Source organism: Hyaena hyaena, unplaced genomic scaffold, assembly GCF_003009895.1.
Source record: "Hyaena hyaena isolate Hyena2069 unplaced genomic scaffold, ASM300989v1 scaffold_3, whole genome shotgun sequence".
NCBI lineage: Eukaryota > Metazoa > Chordata > Mammalia > Carnivora > Hyaenidae > Hyaena > Hyaena hyaena.
This window is the reverse complement of record NW_024080635.1, coordinates 5,673,935-5,691,842: the sequence shown is the minus strand read 5'-3', so window position 1 is coordinate 5,691,842 and position 17,908 is coordinate 5,673,935. Positions and strand designations below refer to the sequence as shown.

The window sequence follows — 17,908 nt, the reverse complement described above, 5'->3', positions numbered from 1 at the left end:
AAACCATTACCCTTCCTCTGGCCTGCCCCTGGCCTCAGCCTTTGCTTCAGAAAGCCATCCGGGAGCACCCGCTCCCTACCTGAACCTCAGCACACGCCCAGCCTGGGTTCTAGACCTCGCCTCTGGGTTTGAGGGCTCCCAAGGCAAGGGCTATGCTTCTCATCTCAGACTGGGGCTTCTGAGGACAGGGCCATGTGTCCTGCAGCTGTGAAATCCCTCTTGGTCTAAATGCTCCTTCCTGATTGAGCAGTCAGGCATCAAGAGAGGATTTCAAATTCAAGGCTGGGGAAACCGAGGCACGGAAGCCCTCTGCCCTACCTACCACTATGAATCAGAGGCCAAATGCAGTAGTCTGGAGACACAAGGTCTTAACCTTGCCCAACAGCAGTGGCTGCAACTCTTTCTTCCCTATAGGGGGGTACAATTTCAGGAGGGGCTGGGCCTCATTTGGAGGGTAAGGGGAATGGGAAGGTGGATTCCCTCAACCCCCCCCCCCCCCCCCCCCGCCCCACCTTGGATGTGCAACAGATTTGGTAAGAGTAAGGTCCAAGGAGGAGGAGAAGTAAATGGCTCCAAGATTTATGAGCCTAATTCTTCTTTAAATTCTCCTCCAAGCCCCCAGCCCCAGCCCAGTCCCTCCAGGGTCATGCTGTGGCCCCAGGCCAATATCAGGGCCCTAACCCATCAATCAGCTGATCAGCTGTTGCCAGGGAGTTTCCACCCCAATGGGTTCCAAAGGGGGGGCTCGACTGACACTAGGGACCCAGATTGATTGGGAGGGGGCATGGCCCTAAAGAGGCAGCCAATAGCCCCCTACACCCTCCCAGGATCTGGGGGCTCACAGACTCCAGGCAAGAAGCTAAGGCTGGTGGGTGGGGCCCTGGAGGAGGTGAGCCTCCCAGCCAAGGCACCACACCCAGCCCCGCCCTTTCAACAGGCCAGGAGACCTGGGATCCCATGGGGCCCTACAGCTCACTGGGTGTGTGACCTTGGGCGGTTGCTGCTCTCCAGGCCTCAGCCTCCACACTGCACAATGCAGGAAGTGGCTCACATATCCCAGGTGTCCCCTCTTCAGCTCAGCTCCCTCAGCACTCAGCCCTGCCCTCTCTCCAGTCCAGAATCTGGGCCACATGGGGTGAGTCTGGGGCAGCTACCTGGAGGAGTCCCTGAAGATGGGAAGTCAGAACTGGGAAGCTTATGGTGATTACCCCTCCACCACACATCCGTTTTCCAGAAGAGTGAAACTGAGGCCTTGAAAAAGGCTCTGAGTCTGGACCAAGAGTTCTACTGAGTTTTACCAACGGGGTGCTTAAGGGTATGGTCTCTGGGGGAAGAAAGACCTGAACTAAAATCCCAGCTGCACCAGAAACCGTGTTAAGTCCCTTGCCTTCTTTCGGCCTCAGTTTCTTCATCTGCAAAGTGGGTAACAGTGCCTCCCTCCTATAACTGTGGAGCCGAAATGAGATGATGCACGTAAGGGCTTGGTGCAGTGTAGCAAGAGCTTGAACAATGGTAACTCTCACGACTGTGGTAATACTAGCAGAAACGCAAGCAGCCAGAGGGTAGCAGAGGAGGGTAGCCATCCTCCAGCCAGTTTGGGACCCTGAGGGCCTCAGCTCTGGAGGGCCAGCCAAATTCCTCGATGCCCCCAGCTGTCTCCCCTATTTGTTAAAGGCCTCTCATTAGTGAGCCTGGGCACCTGCCCCTCCACACGTAATAAGCCTCATTAGTATCTTAGCCCCAAGCTCTGTGCCCAGAGTCTATCGTGTGTGCACATGGATGAGGGTGGGGGGCTGCAACAGGCCACCAGCCAGGAGACAGCATCCTCGCCAACCACACCCCCTGCCTGTCATCAGCAGGGCCCGTCACCACCCAGCTTGTCACCTGCCTGCCTCGCACCCGCACCACCTGTCACCCACCCAGCTCGTCACCCACCCAGCCCATCACCTGCACCACCTGTCACCCACCCAGCCTGTCACCGAAGCTGCCTGACAGGCATCTGGGTGGGGGGCAGAAGATGGGGAGAAGACCACAGGGGTGTGGAGCTGGGGGCCCCAGAGACCCTGTAGGACCCCCACTTCAGCTCGGCATCCTGCAGCATCGCCATGGCAACCTCTCAGCCGCAACCACTTTCCCAAACATCCCCCGCCCACCCCACCCCCCAGGCCCTGCTCTTAGCCGAGCTGAAGCTGAGAAGAGCCTGAGTGACAGCAGAATGGGGCAGGAAGGAGGGGGTTCATCAGCTGGCTGGCCTTGGCCATCCTTCCCTCTCTGGACTCGGTTACTCCATCTGCAAAATGGAGGAGCCAGAATGGGTAAGCCCCCCACCACCACTGTACAGCAGGCCAGCCATCTCCAGCCAGGATTGGCTGAGGCAGCTACTAGTTAACCTGTGAGGGCTAGGGGGTGGGACAAAAGGACAGGGCTTTCTGGGTTCTTCCGTACTCCTCTGCCCTGGGCCCAGAGAGGCTGGGCCTCTGGCCCAAGCTCACACAGCAAAAGACGAGGAGCAGGCTGGAAGGGAGAGGGGCTCTGCCACAGGGCTGCCAGCTGGAGACATCACACTGGGTGACCCAAGGTGACCGGGGGCTGAGCTGGCCCCCACCTCTGAGCTGCATTATTTATAATACCCGGAGCTTGGAGCCGAACAACAGCTGTGGCGCTGCCCCTCCAGGGGGCACAGGCCACAGTGGAATGGAGAAGCCAAGGTGCCTCCTCAGGGAAGGCCCCTGGGGTCCCCGGCACCCCCCACAGCCGGCTGGGGCAGAGGCTGAGGTGGGAAAGGGTCAGCAGCTCCAGCCTTTCCCTCCCTGCCCCCCTCTCCCCTCCACTCCTCCAGGCAGGCAGCGATAGGATTACTTCTGCATGACTGCCCGCTCCACGGGGTTCCAGAGACCCTCCTGCCTGCAGCAATCTTTAAAATTCCTCCAGCCCAACCTCGCTCCCTTTCTCCCTGCATTGAATGCTCCCGCGTCTACCGCAGTGTGCCCGCCACTGCCACCGCCAAGCAGGCTGAGGGCCAGGTCCCCGGCACCTACGGGGCAAAGGTGGTCCAGTCCTCAGAGTGTGCACGGTCCAGTGTCTCTCGGGACCCTGAGGCCCAGGTGCCGGCCCATCCCCTCCGGTCCCCAGTGCTAGTCCGGTATGCCAGCTGCACCAAGGCGGATGGGCACATATGTGCAAACACACCTGGTGGGTCTGCCCACGTCCTCTGTGGCCGGAACCTAGCGGCCCCCACCTCTGCTCTGACACCCTCGCTCCCTCACCAGTCCCCTGCTACCCCTGGGGTGGCCAGACAGCTGGGCCAGGCTGGAGTCTGTGGCTCCCCAGGGCAAAGAGGCAGGCAGGAGATCGATCCACTGAATTTTTTAAGGCTCTAATGGAGTCTGCATCCCAGGACTTGGGGTGTGGGACACAGGCAATGTCTTGGGGACCCCTCCCTCAGTATTGCAGTTGCTACCTTTTTCAGGTCTTGGGGGTCAGGGGAAACTTTCTATGAGCCTTTCCCTAGCAAGAGAAGAGGCATAAGGGGCCCCTGGGAAGGGCATGGGATGTGTGTGTGGGGGTGCTGTGAGCAATACCCAGAGCACCCCCCCCAATCTCCCCAGCCCTAATGCAGGCAGAAGCAGCTCGGCCTCTAAATCACTCCCCTCATGCTGCCCTCTGAGGCGGATTCTGTGCATCTGTAATTAGGGGGTGGAACAGATGGTGGAGATTCCGTTTAAAATCATGCATCTAGTAAAGTAACCTTCACTGTCGGAACTGACTCCCAGGGAGACCAAGCCCCGAAGCTCAGATCTGGGGGGTGGACGGGGGGGGGGCAGATGAAGGTGGGGGGGCAGGGAGTATGTCAAGCCAACACCTCACCCATCTCTCTCCCTGAAGCCCCAGGCCCAATGTCCCTCTCAGGTAAGCCAAGGGGGGATGGGGGGTTGGCAAGCACCTGAGAATGTGCAGGCTGGGGGCAAATCCCCCTGCCTCCCCCCTCCCAACATATATGCCAAATCCAGGGCAGGGCTGGGTACTCAGAGTTCTTGGCTGAGAGGCCAGGGTGACCAGGTGCCAAGAGCCCCCAAAGAGGCCCCAAACCCCCAAAGCCCAGGCCAGGGTGCCCAGAGGGCAGGGTCTCGGGCGGGGCAGCTTTGAACCAGATGTACAGGCTCACTGTCCAGGAATGAAAGGCCTGGGGCAGTGAAGGGGGTGGAGGTGCCTCCCCAGGCAGAGGAGGCCCTGGGAAGTGGGGGAGGACTGGACAGCAGAGGAGAGAGAGCACACAAGAGTGAGCAAGTGTGTGTGCAGGGCTGACTGAAGTGGTCTGGGAGGGTGTCTGGGGAACAGGGGCCCTCAGAGCAGAGGTGGGGTGGGGGAGCCGTGATGGAGAGTGCTGTGAGTGGGATGAGGGGGCTTGTTTGGGGCTGGGGGTGAGGGCCGCAGAGCAACAGAGGTGGGGTATGCGACAGGGTGAGGTGGGGGTCCAAGGGGGCAGGGGAGAGCCGCTTGTGGGCTCTGAGAGGTGCACGGGCTGTCACCAAGCTGCTGCTGTGTGTGCTTGGAGAAGTGTAGGGCTGTCCCTGGGCCCCCTAGATGGCTGAGGAAAGGACTGGAGCTGGGGCTTACTGGGGATATACAGAGGACTGCCTGTTGGGGTGCTGGGGTGCTTGGGGAAGAACGTGTGCATGTGTGCGTGCATGTACGTGGCTGTGAAGACATGAGAAACTGGGGGGACATCGTCTGTTTAGATGTATCCAGAACTCAAGCTAAGTCTGCGTATTGGAGGTAAACAGTGTGGCTGCAGGAAGCATTCTTGGTTGAGTGGGTGTAGAGTGGGCAGTGTGCGTATGAATGATGGGGGGGGTTGTGTGTTTGGAAAGGTGCAGGGGTTGGACTGGTGTGTTTGGGGAGGTGCTGGGCTGCAGGTGGGGGAGATGTTGGGGCTGCGAGGAGAGTCCGTGTATGCGTCTGGTGAGGTGTTGCTGCTCGGAGAGTTTGGGGATGTGGAAGGTATTAGAGCTGCAGCAGGGTCCTGGGTGGATCTGGGCAGGTGCTGGTTGAAAGAGGGAGTTGTGTGTGTGTGTGTGTGTGTGTGTTGGATGTTGGGTGTTTGGGAGTATGCTGGGGAGCCTAACAACACGTGTTTGGGTTCGTTACTAGGGCTGTACCTATGTGTCTGTGTGTGGCGGTTGTGTGTCCGGGGCATGGCGGGGCCGTGTGCATACGCAGGGCGGATGGATGCCAGAGAGGTGGATGTATGTGGAGAGGTGGTATGTTTGTGGAAGTGTTGGGCCTGTGTGTTTATAGGCAGAGCGGTTGTGTATTTAGGGGTGTTGGAGCCGTGAGTGAGGGAGGGGCGGCTATATATTCAGGGGTTAGGGGCTATAATTGGGTCCCCATGTGCAGACATGTGATGGGGCCGTGGAAGGGTAGGTGTCCCTCCGGGGAGATGATGGGCAGAGTCCTAACCTTTGCACAGAACCGCCTGCTAGAACCCCTCTTCTGGGGGCGGGGATGCCTGCCCACCCCCAGACCCTGTGCAGGAGTGTGGAGAACGGAGTTGGGGGGTACGGGGGGGGTTATCCATCTGTCTCAGCCTGTGCCCAGGCCAGAGGAGCAGAGCCGCCTCTTCGCTCCCTGGGGGGCAGCAGCGGATCTCAACCCACCCATCTGCCTTCAGATGGTTGAGGCAGGAGCCTCCACAAAGCTGCCTGGAGGGCATCACTGTGTTTGAAGAGGCACAGGCTGGGGGGTGGGGGGAACTGCACAGCAAACAGTCCTCATGGAGGCTCCTTTGAAAACCACTGACGCCAGGAGAGAGGAAGAGGGAGGACAGGGGCGGGTATGTCTGTCCTTGTGCGTCTGTGTGGGTCAGTGCCCAACTGTGAGCCTTGGAGCCCCTTCGCATGTGTTCATGCTGATGGCCTCTGTTCAAGCGGCATCGTGGCCTTGGAAAACAGCCCTCCAACCCCGGCTGCAAGCTCACTGCCTCCCACAGGCAGCCACCCCTCATACGTGCACACAGCCTATACCCCCTCACCCCCGCACCGTCACATCTGCATAACCCTACACTCTCACATACATGTAGCTACCCCCAGGGCCCTGTACCCTCACGTGCAAGTATGTACACCCACTACATACACCCCCACTCTGCGAAACCAGGTAGTCACACATACCTGTCACATATCCGTACATCCACACATACATACCTGCCAGGGTAGCTATCACACACACACCACAGGCTCCACGCACCTTGGATCTCCCCGTCACACCCATATCCCACCTCACACTTGCTCCTCTCTCTCACAAACACCATAGCAGACACTTGCCATCTTGTACCTATACACACATGCCCATGTGTGTACGCGCACACACTCACCCTCACCAACTTTCAGACAGCCCTTTCACACCACCCAACCCACCAGCCAACTCCCTAGGAAGGCTCCGACTGGCTGAGAGAGCCCCCAGGCTCCCCACCCTGCCAGCGGGGAGGAGGGAGAGGGCACCCCACCCCCACCCAGAACAGTGATCTTCATCTCCAGAAGGAGCCCTCCCTCTGCTCTGGTACAACTGCATATGGGTGAGAGTGTGACTGTGTATGCGTGTGGCCCGAGAGCCCATGACGAGGCATGTGTGTCACTGCCTACATGGGTAAGGAAGCATAGGTATGAATTCCCCAGTTACGTTTCTGAGATGCGGGATAAGTGCAAGGGTGGAGAGACACAAGTCACAAAGCCTGTGTGTGTGTGTGTGTGTGTGTGTGTGTGTGTGTGTGTGTGTGAAGGCCTGTGTGCACAGGTATAATAAGTATGGGGGTGCATTTACACAAGGAGACACACACCCAGTGAGTGGGGAGTGTGATCTTTTCTGACACAAGAAGCATGTCCACCTTGGAGTAGGGGTCAGAGCTGGGAAAACTGTTCTAGCAACTCCTTCTCCTACAAAAGCAGCAGGGAGGAGGGGGTCTCTCTGTGCTTCTCTCTTTCTTGTTCTCTCTTTTTCTCTCTGACCTCTTTAGCAGCTGGAAACTGAGCCGGGGGTGGAAGGAATGGAGACTTGGCTGGCCCAAGGGTTTGGGGAGGGAAGCAGGAGAAAACACCTTCCAGATTCTCATCAAATCCCTGTTTGTGGTCTGTAGCCTCAAGCCTCTCAGCCTCTCCCGCTCTTTCTCTCGGTCTGGGTTTCCCCCTTTCTTTATCTCTTCCTGTCTCTCATTCTCTCTGAGTGTCTCTCCTCCTCTTATCTCAGGCACCTTGTCTCCCTTCTGGTGTCTCTGTGTCTCCACGTCTCAGTCTCTCTGTCTGTTTCTCTCTCCCCAGGCCCTTCCATTTTTCAGACTCCTCCTCTCTCTGTCAGCACCTCTGTCTGTCCGTCTCTCCCCGTCCTGGTCCATCTGTCCGTCTCTCTCTGTCTGCCTGTGCGTGGGTGTCTCTGTCCATCTGTTCCACCACCCATCTGTCTGGTTGTCTGTGTTAGTCCTCCTAAGGGTGCCCACTTGCTTCCCAAGGTACCCTCCCCCAGGTCAGCAAAGGCCTCTCCTGGCTCAGGGGTGGGGAGGGAATGCAGAGCTGCAGCTTCTGGAAGCTTCAGTAGCAGCTGGGCTGAGCTGGGAGTTCGGGGCTAGCCAGCTGCAGAAGCGGCCCCTCCTCTGGGCTCCCAGGCCAAGGACCCCAGAGCAGAAAGAGGAGAGAAAGCAGGGCCTCATTGCAGCTGAGTCTGTGTATGTGCATGTAAGCGAGGAGGCAGAGGGCCTCACTTTACCCTCACTTCACCAACCCCTCCACCAAAGGAGGGGGGGGACAGGTAGGAGAGGGATCCTCAGTGCCCACCTTCCTTATCCCCTAGCCAATGGCAGAGATGCTGGGATCCAGGAAGGAGGGGTTGGGGGAGGGGTGCTAGGTCTTAGGAGAAGGGAGGGGCTAAGAACCACAGTTTCTTGTGAGCTGGGTGGGAAGGGGTCCTTACCGCCTCTCTTCCAGGCAGTCTCTGGGGATGGTTCTAGTTCAGGTCCCAGTTCTAGGCATGCAAGGCTGCATAGACAATTCTCATCAGCTCCCACAGGGGCTACTCCCACCTCCCAGCTTCTCAAGAGAGCCTCGGACCCATAGGGACATAGGGGAAGTATAGAAGTATCTCTCCCTCCCCAAGGGGAGGTTGGTTCTGGACATAGGGGGCCTGTGGGCCTGTTTAGGCACTGGCCATGCTGAGAAGCCCGGGGTAGCTCACCTACCATTGCCAGACCAGCACCTCATTCTCTGTCTCTGTCTCTGTCTCTGTCTCTGTCTCACACACACACACACACACACACACAGTGCACCCCAGCATTCATGGCCTGCACCCCCAGGTCTCCACTCAGTAATTCAGAGGACTTAAGAGGGACACTAGTGGCAGGCTCCCAGAGTACCTCCAGCACACAGCCAGGAACTAGAAGTGACATCCCTCGGCACCCTCCTCATTGGCTCTGCGCCCCATACTCCCTCTCCAAGAATAGTCCAAATCCCACAGGCTCACAGTAAATGGGGAAACTGAGGAAGGGATGGGAGGACACAGTTAATGCTCCTGAGAACTTGGCGTGGAATCACAGGGAAAGAAAAGGGACGCTGACCTATCACAAGCAAAGTCCATATTGGCTGCTCCCTCTGCAGAGCCCTACCGCTGGGCCGGGGCCAGAGGCTGGCTCCCTCCCTCTAGAGCTCTCCTTGCCCCCGGCTGGGCCCCCTCCTGCTCTGAGCTTCTGAGCAGTCCTCCCTGCCCTCTCCCTCCCAGCTCTGGCTCTCTCATCCTCAGCTCTTGGAAGCCTGACTCACTGTTTCCCCTCCTCTCTCCCCCCCCTCCCTCTCTCTCTCTCTCTCTCTCTCTCTCTCCTGACAGTGGCACCACCCCCTCCCCTGGGGGGGCTCTGGCCACAAGGGTGCCCGCCTGCTCCTCTCTCCGGGCTCTAGCCCCTCTCTGCACCCAGGAGGCCCCCTGCAGCTGTTCTTATTCTCTAACTACAGAGTGGCAGAGCGCAAAGAGCCTGGGTCCCAGGCCTGGCACTGCCAAGCATTTGTGACCCCAGGCAAATGGCTCCCTTCTCTAAGGCTTGGTTTTCTCTGGTCAGACAAGGTGGGTGGGGGTCCAGCTGGCTGATGCCCCTGGTGTCTCTAGAACCTTCATGTTCCCTGCCTTTAAACCCCAGGTGCCTCCTGGCCCAGAGGGAGTGCACAACCAGTGGGGCATTGTACCTGCCTCAGGCCCCGCCCCCAGGTCCAAAGAATGGCTCCACTCTGCTCAGGATGGACGTTTGGAGAAGGCACAGTGGAGCCGCTGCCCTGGGGCAGGACCATTAGTCAAGTGACTCCTGGAATCCCCCTGTCTCTCTATTCTCCCTCCCTCTGTGGGAGTCTTTCCCTCTCCCCTATCCCACCTGTCCTCCTCCCTCTTTGCAGAGACATTTGCCATCTCCTCCAAAAACAATGCCTTGATCATTTTAGGCTGTAGGGTGGGGAGCAGCACATGCCTAGGCCTTCTAGGTCCCCTGGGCCCCGCCTCCAGGGGCTGCGATCCCCGCTCTTCCTGCCTGTTTGCTCTCTCACCCCCTCATCACTGGCTCCTGCCACCATCTTTCCCTCTCTCCACCTGGCATGTGGCCTTATGGGTCTCTTTCCTCTCCCCCCTCCCCTCCCCCAGCTCTCTCCCTGGGGGGGCCATCTGCTGGCATTAGCAACAATGTTATCCTTCCTCCCCCTGCAGTCCTCATCTTGGCTTCCCCCTCTCGGGAGCTGTCCCAAGAGACCCAGGGGACCCAGAGATGGTGCTGGGCTCCATCCCATAATACTGAGTCTGCTTGACCTCACTCAACCAGACCAGAAGTGTCTGGTCATCTGGTATGAAGGCATGGCGTGGCACCCCCTGGTCTAGGGTGACTGTCATGAGACACAGAGGTCTGTATTCCACAAACAAAAAAGTTGGCCTGGGGGTGGGACGTTGGGGGTCTGAAGGGAAATAAGGGAGATCAGGTTTGCCTGGAGAAAGCCTCTATCCAAAGGGGAACAGAAGCTAGTGGAGGGAGTGGCTCAAAGTCAATGCTCTAGACTGATCTGAGAACCAGCAATGTCCCTCTAGGGCTCTTCGCGTCCACAGCAAACCCCCCCCCCCCCCCCCCCCCCCCCCCCCCCCCCCCCCCCCCCCCCCCCGCTCAAGTTGCCAGCCAGGGACACTTGGCCCTTCAAGCCTGCAGCGCAGCCACAACCTCAGGTGGAGATCCCATCCCTTAATCTCCTGTAGGGTCCAAGGCCAACCTCCCAACAGTACACCTCCACTTAGCTCAACAGGGGGTCCAGAAGCCTCCCTGCCAAGATCTAAGCAGGTGGAATAGGGGAAATAGCCCCCCATCTCCCAAGCCCCCTCACCAAAGTCCCAGTCAAGGGCTGGGAAGCAATGCAAAATAATCGTGGACCACGCATGCCGCCAAACTGAGAAGCCGCACTGTCCATACACAGCACCTGGGGGTGCTGGGGCTCCCTGCCCCCCGACCTTGTTCCAGACCCCCCAGCCCAGCAACCATAATAAACAGCGAGCTCTTTTTCTTTATGACACCAAATTTCTCCAAGCCCAACAGCTCCTTCCATCACTACCTCAGCCATAGATCACATTAAAAACTCACAGAGGGCAACTTAAACACATCACATTTGTTTCTCTCTATATTATTTCAAAAGTAACGGCATTAAAAATGGATTTTACTACAGAAAATAAATATCAGCACGTGGGCCCGGAGCCCAGGCAGGAGGAGGGAGCCCACCAGGAGAATGTCCCCGAGGGCTTGGGCACGGCTTAGGCACTGACCAAGGAGGTGGCTGGGAGGCCGGACGACACCCTGGGGAATGGGGGGGGGGGTTGGGGAAGGGGCACCACCTGCCCACCCCGCACCTGCCCCAGTGCCAGACCAAGAGGGACAAGAGTCATTGGTTTGGACTGGTGCCCACTGGTCCCCCTAAGCTCATACCCTCACTGATCTTTGTAGCCTCTGAAGGGTAAGAGCTCTGGGGCAAGAAGTTCACCAGTCTCTGGGGTTATTCCAACTATTGACACAGCAGGAGGAAAAAAAATGAATTCAACTTACTATCCAGTTTGATTTTCCATTGCTATAAAAATAAATATACATCTGCTCAAAGGAGGGAGATAGCTAGCAGCATGCACATGCCACCTGGGGGGTCCCCCCCGCAGCTCACCACCGCAACCCAGCCTCCAAGCCAGGGGTGGGGGTGGGGCAGATGGACAGACTGGTAATCTTTCACTTAACAGCCCCAGCTCACACAGTTACACACACACACACACACACACACACACACACACACAGACACGGGGCCACACGGAACAGGAACAAGCCAACAATAGAAACACCCCAAATACTCCTGGCAGGACTCTGCCCAGGCCCGGGCACATGCCCTCGCCCCGCCAGCAGCAGCAGCAGCAGCAGCAGCAGCGGCGGCGGTGGCGGACAAAATGTGGCCACCCTGACCCGGAGGCAAAGCTTGTCCTCACACCCTGAGCTCTGCCCAGGGAGCTGGGGCCAAGTCCCGCCTGACACCAACTGGTCCGGCGGGAAACGCCTGCCCAGCCAGACAGGCACAGGCCCCCCAAGGGTCCCTCCTTGTGCTCAGGGACCAGGCTGGTGCAGCCTAGCCCTGCCTCCCGGGGTGACGCCTGGGCCCAAATTCAGCTGGCCCTGCCAGTCAGGCACTGGTGCAGAACCGAGGGCACCAGGCTCAGCCCCTCCCAGCCCAGCCCCAGGGCCCCCAAGCTAGGAGGGAGGGGGGACTCCCCACCCCTCCACATCTGGCCCTGGCCCCCAGGGTCTGCGGTAGAGAATTCCCGCCCCCGCTTCTCTCTCTCTCTCTCTCTCTCTCCCTCCTCCCGCTCTGTGCCCGCTGCCCGCCTCAGGGACAGCCCCAGCTCCCGCCTCCGGCCAGCAAGGCCCACATCCTTCCTCCCTCAGCTGGCCCCTTCGCCTGGCAGGAGGCTGGGGGGGTCAGGCTGCTAGGGAACCCCTCCAGCTCCCATCAGTCCTCATCCCCAGCCCCCAAACTCTGGGTCGCTGTCCCTTTTCCTGTAGAACAGGAAACAAGGTTATTTCCTAGACTCAGAGCCAGCCCCCTGCCCCTCTGGCTCTGCCCGGGGACCAGGACCCAGCAGGAGAAGGCGCCCTGAGCCAAAAGGAATAGGGATTCAGCAATTCACCCCCAGCTCCGGGCCCAGGGGGCTGACAGCTGTCACTCAGCACCCCACCCCCTGGGGAAGAGGGGGTCCGATTCAATCAGAGCCCCAGAGGAAACGCATTGATAGGCGATTATTTATTTATTTATGCAAAAGTGAGCCGACTTTGTTCGCCAGGTAACCGGGCACGCGGCCCAACCCCTCCGGCCCTGGCCACCCCCAAATCCCTCCTCCGCCCCACACCCCCTTCGGGTCATTAGGTCCCCGCCCCTCAACTCCCAGAGCACCAGCGGAACCTTGGGATTTGGGGGTTGGAGGGGAGGGGCTCCTCCCTCCGCAGTCTCCCCCTTTCCCAGCGCCGTTCCTAAAATCCAGCCTTGTTCTCCGCTCCCACGGTCCCCCCTTCATTCCCCCCCCCAACATTCTCAGCAAGCTGGAGAGCAAATTGCAGTTTTAAATCCAAAGACCGAGGGAGGAGGAAGGAGGAGGGGGCGCGCGGCAGCGCTGGGCGCGCACCTCGCCCCCGAGCCGGGGGAGCTGCGGGGCGGCCAGGAAACCCGAGAACCCCCCCTCCCCACCCCCCCTTCTCGTCCACCTCCCCCTCCCCCTTCCCGGCGCTGCCTGCCAGGCTTCGAGCCGAGCCCAGCCGAGCCGCGGGCCCCGGTGGAAACAAAGACCGATCGCACCGCGGGCACCGCAGCCACCGGGTCCCGCGGACCGGACCGGGGCGCGCGGAGGGGGCGCGGGCCCCCCCCTGGTGCGCTGCACAAAAGAGCCCGGCCGGCCGGTCCCCAGCGGGGTCTAGGGCTGAGGAGGAGGCGCCACTCACCGGAGTGCTGGGCTGCCGGCTCCGTGGGTCCGAGCCAGGCGAGGGGCTTTGGGGGGCGTCTGTCTTCCGGCGGCGGCAGCGACGCGGGAGCCCGGCTGCTGGGGAGAGGAGTCGTGGAGGAGCCCTGAGCCGCCCGCCGTTGCTGACAGCATGGCTCGCGTCTCGGCTCACATTCTCCGCCGCTAACTCCGCTGGACACGGCCCCCCGCGCCCGCGGCGCCCCCCCCACCTCGATCACTCCTTCGCTCTCTGTGCCCCCCTCGCTCCCCCCGCCGCGCACACACTCTCACAGCCCTGGACACCCCCGCCCCCACCCCCCGATTGCAAACCTGGGAGGGAACGCGCCCCGCGTAGTCCTCCTCCTGCTCCTCCTCCTCCGCCCTCCTCCCTCCCGATCTCTGGCTGTCTGTCTGTCTCTCTGACTGTCTCTATTTCTCGCTCTCTCTGCCTTTCTCTGCTTTCCGAGCTGGGTGGGAAAAGGAAATGAGGACAGAAAGCAGACGCTGGCTTTGGGTGGTGGTAGCTGGATTCCCTCTCTCCCTCCCTCCTCCTCCTCCCCTCCCTCCTCCTGCCTTCTGCTCTCTCCGCTGCGAGCTGGGCTGAGCGCAGCCTGGCGGGTGGCTCGCTCTGCCCGCCCGCCCGCCCGCCTGTCTGTCTGTCTGGTCTGCCTCGCTCGCTCCCTCCCTCCGTCTCTCGCCCTCGCCCTGCCTGCCTGCCTCTCTCCGTCTCCGCCGCCGCCGCCGCTGCCTCTGCGAGCTCGCCTTACCTTCGCCGCTCACCATCCGGAACCCCAGGGGGGAGCGCGCGCGCGGCACGCCGGGACTTGTAGTCCCCACCCCGGCCGCTCCGCGAGCCGGGCGGGCGGGGCCGCGCCGGCTGCTCCGACGGCGCGGCCCTGAGCCCGCGGGGACCGCGCGCGGGCCCCTCTGGCGGGGGTGCGTCCTCGTTTACCAAGGGTGCTGGTTCTCCCCAAGGATTAGGGATGTTTCCCACGTTCCTTGTTCCCCGCGGGGGGGCCCTGGCTCGAGCGGAGGTTGCGGGTGGGAGCGAAGGGGCGGGGTCTGAGAATGGAATGAGTCGAATAGGGAATCAAGGGATTAGCCAAAGGGCCTGCGACTTTCTGGGGCGCCCCAATTAAATGATAGACGAAAAAGAGAGAGGGGAGGACTGGCTTTCTGAGTCTGGGGATATTCTCCCTCTCTGAAAAGGTTTCCTTTTGAGTAAAGCACAACGGTTTTTGACGGGAGGGCTGCTCCAGAAACCTCGAAGCCCACCACCGCTTCCTCCTCATTCAGGGACCCCCGTCCCGAACAAGTCCAAGGGCGGCCAGGGCACCAAAGTCGTGGATAATCCACAAATGGCACCCCTCCCCCCTTCCTGAATTCTACTGAGCTTTTTGGTTTTTTCAGGAAGCAAGATTGGGATTCAACAGTTCAGAGCTCCTGCTGCGGCCAGGGGGCTGGGCTCAGCACTTTCACCTACCTCCTCTTCAGGTCACATCTGTTATCCAGCCCCTAGCTCCGGGCCCCCTGCCTGGCCTATCCCCACAGATGGGAATGTGCCCTGCCTGGGCCTGGTTACCAAGGGGAAGTAGCTGGACAGCCCAGGAAGGAAAACTGCTGCTGCTGCCATTTACTGGGCACAGCAGGGCCCTTCAGTCCCAAAAGGACCTGGTGAAATGGTGCTGTTACCACTTCCATTTTAGAGATGAGGGCAGTGAGGCCCGGGTCCCCTCATTTGGTTAGCCGACTGAGCCAGCAGGTCCCCTCATTTGGAACTGGCAGAGCGCAGCCAGACCAGGAATTGTCTGATCCCAAAGCCCACTACTTACTCTCTGGGCGGTGGCAGGGAGTTGTGACTCCCAGGCCTCTGTTTCACCTTCACTCCCAGCATCCGTGTGTTCTCCCTTGGTACTTTAATTCAACAAATGTTAACTGGGATATGCAAGGCTCACAGGGGACACCAAAATGAATAATGCAGGATCACTGTCCTGTCCTCAGTATCTACTGACATCAGCCCTGACTGGTGCTCTGTTAGTCCCTTTCATCTGTGTGTCTGACATTCCTTTGCCTTGTGTCCGCTGGCTTTGTCTGTCTTGCCCCCACGTCCAAAGTTCCTCCAGCAGTGCCTTTGTCCTTGGCTCACCTGTTTCTGACTCTTCCTTTGGCCCTGCAGTGTGATGGCCAGTGTGTGACAAAGGCAGGTGGTGATGTTTCACCAACTGCAGCTCCCTTTCACCACCTTCCCTATACTTCTTTAGGACAGTCTGAAACCCCCAGAGGGCAAAGGAAGGGGTGCTGGGGGACACTCTCTACTGGCCCTTTGATGGGGGAGGGCAGGGAGGGCAACGGCAATGCGAGAGACCTACGACTAAGCAGTACACCTATTGCTCTAGCATCATGGGGCAGGCATGGCCAGCTGGAGAGGCCCCCATTTGGGAGCCGCTTCTCTTTGCAGGCAAGCCTTGGGTTCAAAGATTTAGTCATTGCATGGGAAGTATTATAAGGTCAGATATTAATGAAAGCAGTGGTTTAAGTTGTTAGGGCCCCTTTGCAGGTCCAAAGCCCGATTCTAAAGTTATCACAAATAGATGTGGCTTTCTTTTGCATCTTGCTCTAGCTGGTCCCCCATGGGAGCGACTTTAGCATTCAGAAGGTGGAAGAAGCTCAGATTTTCTTTTACTCCTGCCACCCCTATCCTTTGGTACTAGGTTTTGCCACACAGCATGATGAGCCCACCCTGTCTGAATCAAGTGTTGGGAGGAAGTTGGGTGGGGTAGTACGAGATGGTTTAGGGCAGATAAGAAGCCCCAGGTAAATTGAGATGAAGAGGAATTTGGGAAAGACGTGAGAGGGGAGAGGTTTAATGATGAGGTGCAGAGGTCAAGATCAGCTGGGCAGGCCACAGAAGAGAGGAATTGAAGTTAGGTTGTGTTTCCAAGCAAGCATGCACCATCCTAGGCTGCTTCAGCTGTCCCCTCCCCAGAGGTGGTGGGTACTATTAGCACCTAAGGTATTGAACATCGCTGGAAAGCAAGCATTACCGGCTTTTCCAGTAATTTGGAGGCTGGTCTTTCTCTTGGAGCTTCTCTAAATCGTGTGGAGTGAGGGGAGGAGGGGGGGTGGTCTTCCCAAACTCAAGCCGAATCTTCCCATGGACTGCTGCTGCCACCTAGTGTCCAATCTCCATGTCTGCTCCAGTAGCGGCAGTCTAAAAGGGGCTACCCAGTCCTCCCAAACAGTGTCATGGTCACCATTGGCTGGGCAGGGGAGATGTAAGTTCCCCCAGAAGGCAGATGTGAAGAAGAGGACCTGGGTTCTGGAAGAGCCTGCGTCATCTCTTTCTGGGCTCAGCTCACTACAACCACTTCTGTTTTCAATGTAAGCGGTAGGTGGCATACCTAGACCCTAGGAAGTGGAGGGGAGAGTCTAGGGCTAAAACTGTGTGGCAAGAGGGTTTGGAGGCCATGTGGGAATAGGAGCCAGACAGGTCTGGTTCTGATTCTGCTTCTACTTGCGTGTCCTTAGCCTCCCTGAGTCTCAGTTACCACATGCGTAAAATGGAAGAGTACTTCCTTCCTTGTCTTACCGGCAGGATCAGGAAGATTTACTGAGCACAAGGATATGAAAGCGCTTTGAAAACTGACAAGGGCATGCTGAGGGGATTGAGTCATGATAATAATAATGACAATGAATGAGAGGTCACGAGCAGCCTGGAGCCAGACCCTTGGGACTCATGGAAAGGGCAGTGTGAAGTGAGCCTTGGGTAGGGATGGGCACTGCCTTCCCCATGACAGAAGTTCTAGGCTAGCCTCCCTCTTGGAGCTCACCTCAGGAGAGGCGTGGCTTGTTAGAGGGTGGTTCAGCCCAGTTCACAGGAGAAACTGAGTCCAAGAGAGGTTGAGAGATTGTTTTAAGCCTCTGAGCCACAGATCTAGCATCTAGAGGCCCATTATGGCCTTGGTCTTCCCCTCCCCAGGATGGGAACAGCTCGGTGCTGGGGCCCAAGAGACCAGGGAAGCAGGAAGCCCCCCCTCATCATTGTACAGTGGGAACTAAGGCCCCCCAGGCCCCCATTACCCCTCCTCCTGGGCTAGCCCCTCCCCCTTGCAAGTCCTCCCACATTCCTCCAGGCAACAGGAAACCCCAGCTGCAGCCCAGACTTCAAACAGCTCCTCCCTCTGGGCAGGGGGTGTGGGAGGAAAGGCCAGAGGCCAGAGGGCAAAGGTCAGCTTTGTTCCTGCTGGAGGTGGTGAAGGACGCGCGGGGGGGGGGGGGGGGGGGGGGGGGGGGGGGGGGGGGGGGGGGGGGGGGGGGGGGGGGGGGGGGGGGGAGACACACAGAAGGGGCCAGGGTAGGGTTCTTGAGAGCCACACTAAGCATGCGTGTGTGCTTGTGTGTGTGTTTTTCACTGTCAGCTACGTCTGGAGGTAAATGTGTGTCCTTTGGTTTCCCTTGGGCTTGTGGACCCAAGTTATGCGTCTGAGCATATATCAGTGTGGAATTGTTTGTCTGTGGGTGCACAGCCTGGGATCTCACTAACGTCTGTAGGTGACATCACATGTATTGATATGTACGGTTCACAGACCTGCTCAAAGCTATGTCTCCTATTAGTGTGATTCTTTGTGTCCAAAGGGATATCCCTGTCCTTACTCTCCCCCTCCCATCCTTCCTCTGCATTGGTCCCCAGAGGGTTCATTCTGAAAAGTGAATCTGACTCTGTTACTCCCCTGCTCAAAATCCTGTGTTGTCCCATTGTCCAAGGCTTAGAATCCTAGCCTGAGTGCATGGCAGACGTGACCCATGCCTAGCTGGCTATCTTCATCTTTAGCTACTAATGCCCCTCAAAATTTACACTCCAGTCATACCTACCTAATTGTAACTCCCTGCACGG

The 17,908-nt window shown here is 58.8% G+C and overlaps 1 protein-coding gene across 4 annotated transcripts in view; it reads right to left on the bottom strand.

Moving 5' to 3' along the window:
- The window catches only part of AHDC1 (AT-hook DNA binding motif containing 1), a 64,109-nt gene extending 50,276 nt beyond the window's left edge, over positions 1-13,833 (bottom strand). For 2 of the 4 annotated variants that reach the window (XM_039232178.1, XM_039232159.1), the window contains exons 1-2: positions 13,345-13,424; positions 13,016-13,110 (exon numbers count right to left, since the gene is read on the bottom strand). The gene's annotated coding sequence lies outside the window, so the exon portion shown is untranslated. Of the gene's footprint in view, positions 1-13,015; positions 13,114-13,344; positions 13,425-13,781 lie in introns of those variants that run through there. The other 2 variants (XM_039232169.1, XM_039232164.1) reach the window with 2 other exon arrangements.
- Between the last annotated feature and the right edge of the window lie 4,075 nt (positions 13,834-17,908).